At 39.7% G+C, this 3,436-nt stretch overlaps 1 non-coding gene across 1 annotated transcript; it reads left to right on the top strand.

Annotated features, from left to right (window-relative positions):
• The first annotated feature begins 317 nt into the window (after nt 1–317).
• LOC118730940 lies at nt 318–424 on the top strand. Its single transcript, XR_004991668.1, has one exon. It is a non-coding gene; the product is annotated as a U6 spliceosomal RNA (small nuclear RNA).
• Nucleotides 425–3,436: the final 3,012 nt, after the last annotated feature.

Below are 3,436 nucleotides of genomic sequence, written 5' to 3'. Positions count from 1 at the left end.
ATTTCAAAGATGCCATTTAAGTAGCATAAAACTATTTAGGGAAAATTTTAGCAAAAATACAAAACTCCCATATTGAAAATATAAAATCTTACTGAGAGAAAGAAATGCTAAACAGATGGAGATTTAAACCATACTTATAAGTTGAAAAACTCATATTGGTGAGATGTCATCATTCCCAAATTGATCCAGAGAGTTAATGAAATTCCAGTCAAAATTTGAGGAATTTTTTTATAGAAATTGACAAATTGGCTCTAACATATACATGGAAATGCAAAATATGTAGAATGGCCAAATAATCTTGAAGGACTTAAGTAGTTGTGCTCGCTTTGGCAGCACATATACTAAAATTGGAATGATACAGAGAAGATTAGCATGGCCCCTGTGCAAGGATGACACGCAAATTCGTGAAGTGTTCCATGTTTTTAAGGAAGCTTCATGCATTGCTGGTGGAAATTGCAGATGGGTGCATTCACTCTGGAAGATAGTACGGAGTGTCCTCAAAAGTTAAAAATGGAACTCCCATTTGACTCAGTAATCCCACTTCTAGGACTATATCCCAAGAAACTAGGAGCACCAATCAGAAAGGATATATGCAACCCCGATGTTCATAGCAGCACAATTTACAATAGCTAATATTTGGAAACAAACTAAGTGCCCATCAGCAGATGAGTGGATTAAAAAACTGTGGTGCATCTATATAATGGAATACTATGCCGATATAAAAAAGAAGGAACTTTTACCATTTGCAACAGCATGGATGGAACTGGAGAGCATTATTCTAAGTGAAATAAGCCAGTCGGAGAAAGATAAATATCAGATGATCTCACTCATATGTGGAATATAATGATCAACCTAATTTGATGAACAAGAATAGATCCAGAGACAAATGGTAGGGATACAACCAATGGACTTGTTTGCATGCATATTAGCATAACCAATGGACACCAATACTGGGGCAGTGGGGGCTTGCCTGGGGTGGGAATGGCTGAGGAGAAGGGTTGTCAATCAGGGAAAAAGGAGACATGTGTAAAACTTTAGACAATAAATAAATTTTTAAAAAAAGAAAGACTTAAGTACTGGATTTTGACACTTAACATGAGCGAGAGTTACCAAGACAGTGTGGTATTGGTATAAAGGTAAACATTTAGGATAATGAACAGAATAAAGGGACACAAATGAGACCAACTCATTTTTGATAATGCAAAGGCAATTCAGTGGAGTAATCATAATCTTTTCATCAATATGCAAAAAACTTAAAAAACTCAACCTGAGAATTGCATACCAAAAGTAATAAAGTCATTTTTTACTGAATGCAAAGTGAAGGAAAAATGTATTGAGGCACCCATATCCTGAAGGGTTGAAGAGGCTAATATGGGTATTATGTTTGGCAGAGTGTTTGCACATGATAACACTCAATAAATTTTAAAACCATTGTTGCTTTCCCACTAACCAGGCAGCTTTCCACCTGGCCTAAAATTTCCACCTAGTAGATGACTAACAGGTTCCTACAAAGGTGGGGGAATTGTCTCCAGAAGGCACCATTCAAATGGAAATATGGCTTCTTTAGTTGACCCTTGGGTTTAGGAGTTGAGAATCTTAGACTCTTCTTTACAATCACAGATTCTTAGAAAACTAGAGTGGTCTATGAGTGCACCCAGTCACCAGCTTCTTCTGAGTGTCAAAGAGGTTGTCAGTTACATGAGGCTGTTCAACTGCAGTGGAGGACATGGATGACGTTCAGCCTGTTTCTGGGTGCAGGAGAGAAGTGGAAGTGCCTTGTAAATGGACTTTTAAGTGTCAATGACTGTTGTACTTTTCTGTTGGAAAAGGAGGGTTGTGGGGAGGCTGAGGGACAGAGAGTTCTGCAACACTGCCCAGCAGACAGGCGGCACACCATGGAAGGTGGTGAAAAGAGGAGGTAGGTTGGACCTGCCCAAGATGGCTGCCCAACAGAGAGGGGAGTCATTATGAAAAGATGGAACCTCACAGGCAAGCAGCTCTCCCCAAGGGTAGTGTTAACCAAGGTAATTTGTATTGTCTCAGTTTCTTGTTTGCTCTTTTTTCCCCTCATGGCTCTCTATCTAAATTTTTAATTTAATATTTTACTTTTTAAATTTCTTTATTGATTAAGGTATTACATATTTGTCATCATTCCCCATTCCCATCCCAACCCCTCCCCCCCCCCCCAACATGCATAACCCCAATCCCTGTTGTCTATGACCACTGGTTAGGCTCATATGCATGCACACAAGTCCTTTGGTTGATCTCTTCCCCTTGTCCTCACTCTCCCCTACCTTCACTCTGAGGTCTGACAGTCAATCTAAATTTATTCTTGTCTCTCTTCCTGGCTGACATAAAACTAACACTTTTTAGATTGGAAAGTGTTTTGATGATCTCAAGAGTCTCATATACAAAGCTCAGCCTTCAGGGCAGGGTAAAATTGAGCCCAGGCTAATTTAAGACAGGAAGTTGAGAAACTAGAGGAAGTGGAGGTAGACGTGGGGTTTTATGTCTGGTAACCTAGAGGAAGATAATGAGTGCAAGAGATACGGGCCAATGAGCATGCCTTATTTCTCTGCTTCTTTCATTGAATTACTCCTTTCTCAACTTATATCCTGATTTGCAAGTTGTTTCAAGTTATCACTGAAGGTAGAGTAAATCTTAAGAATTAGAATTCTTTTTATGTGGAAATAATGTCCAAATTTTGAGAGAGTAGGTAAGCATTTTTATCACTCTTTTACAGATAACTCGGTTTCATATAAACAGCTGAGCATAGGTAAACACAAATGCAAATGAAAGCACATTTCAAGTGAACTAGAAGAGTTCTCACTTCTCAAAAAACTCGCAAATGAGATTCTCTGTAACATTCTATTTGATTAATTTTGAATATCTCTGTGGATTTGTTTTCTCCTGACAGCAAGCATGAGGCTTCTGGATCAAAGGCGGGTAGATGGGCTGCTTACAGAGCATCTTAGTGTGGGTTTGCCATGCCCCAGTTCTCCTCTGGGCAGTGTGATGAGGCGGATGTCACCCTGTGTGTGCAGGGCCCATCCTCTAGGAAAGGGCCGCTGAAATGATGAAACTGCAGCTTAAAGATATAGGCTTAATGGTACTGAAAGAGGGAGACAAACTTTTTCTTTTATTAAAAAAATTTTTTTTTATTGATTTCAGAAGGGAAGGGAGAGGAGGAAAGAAATAAAAATACCAATGATGACAGAGAATCACTGATTGGCTGCCTCCTGTAGGTCCCCCACTGGGGATGGAGCCCGCAATCAGGGCATGTGCCCTGACTGGGAATCAGACCGTGACCTCCTTGTTTGTAGGTCAACCACTGAGCCACTCTAGTGGGGCGAGAAAATCTTTAACTTTTTAATGTGAACAAAACGTCTGTTGAACAGAAAATCAGGTTTCTAAGTGTTACCACTCTTTGGAGTAT

Source organism: Pipistrellus kuhlii, unplaced genomic scaffold (genome assembly GCF_014108245.1).
Source record: "Pipistrellus kuhlii isolate mPipKuh1 unplaced genomic scaffold, mPipKuh1.p scaffold_m20_p_3, whole genome shotgun sequence".
Lineage (NCBI taxonomy): Eukaryota > Metazoa > Chordata > Mammalia > Chiroptera > Vespertilionidae > Pipistrellus > Pipistrellus kuhlii.
The sequence above is the reverse complement of the archived record's forward strand: the minus strand, read 5'-3'. Positions and strand labels throughout refer to the sequence as shown.